We start from the raw sequence: 1,224 nt of genomic DNA on the forward strand, positions 1-1,224 counted from the left end.
TAAATAGTCCAAGATAGTACCTTTCAGATTTTATCCCTTTTTATACAGTGAAAAACTAGAAATCCTATTGGGTTCATAATCTACTTAATGCGTGTCTAGCAACAATGGAGATCTTCGGAAAATGGATACTGTTTTCCTCCCTCTTACCACATTGACGTGTGTTCAATTTGGACACAGATAGATCTTTTTATCAGTTCAGATAATTCACATGGTGTTCTTGGCCATATAATGTTAATGAAAGTGTCAAATTTAATAATTATTTTTTGTAGACTAAGAAGAACTGTTTGAAAGTTTCTTTTCTAGTTTATTGGACAGGGAGCTCTGGTGGCCCAGGGTTAAAGAGAGTGCCTCTTCCAAGCCAAAGGCATGCTGAGCTGAGGAGAGACAGACAGTCCCCTCCTGTGTGATGTAAGCTCTCTGAAAACCTGCTAGAGGGTCAGCTATGATTCATTCTCAGCTCAGCAACACAAACAACAACAACAACAACAATAGCAAGGGACAATAGCAAGAATTTCCTGCTTGGTTTTGAGATATTTATTGACAGTAAAATAAGCAGCATTAGTAAAATTTGTACTTTACCAGGAAATGGCCGTTGTGGAATTTTTGACTAAGAGAGGAATGTAACATTGCAAATATTTTTTCCTAATTTTTATTTGACTTCATATAATTTTAATTCCAAACTTAGCGTCATGAGTTAATAGGAGGTCCATCTGCACGAAAGATGACAGTTTATATCTGCTTTAGTTCTCTGTTGTCAAGTTGTTTTCCTATGGAAGGCATTTGAGTAACATTGAACAAGACTTGCAGTATGTTGCAATCATAAATAAAATATATTGCACGTAGTTGCTCCATTTCTGAAGTAATGATTTAAGATTTCAGTATGAGACTACGCATTCATCAGTGAAGATGAACTTAAGTAATGCTTACTTAATGTCAAGATTTCAGGGATTAGTACAATAAAGATACGTTTCTTGTTCAATTATGGTGTACTATACCCTGGAGCTGGAAGGAGGAGTGGCATCCACTTCCATAATAGCTTGCCTCCGGAAGCCCTATGAACCTGGAGAGACGATGAAAGGCACCCAAGCATCGAGGACTCTCCTTCATAGGGTCTCTATGAGTCGCCTGCAACTCGATGGCACTTAACAACAATATACCCTGGAGGGATGGCTCTGCTCCAAGCAGTAATTAGTGACATAGATCTCTTCCACATCTAGTGGATCT

This window comes from Elephantulus edwardii, unplaced genomic scaffold, assembly GCF_000299155.1.
Source record: "Elephantulus edwardii isolate Elephantulus edwardi_28Jun2011 unplaced genomic scaffold, EleEdw1.0 scaffold00037, whole genome shotgun sequence".
NCBI classification, from domain to species: Eukaryota; Metazoa; Chordata; class Mammalia; order Macroscelidea; family Macroscelididae; genus Elephantulus; species Elephantulus edwardii.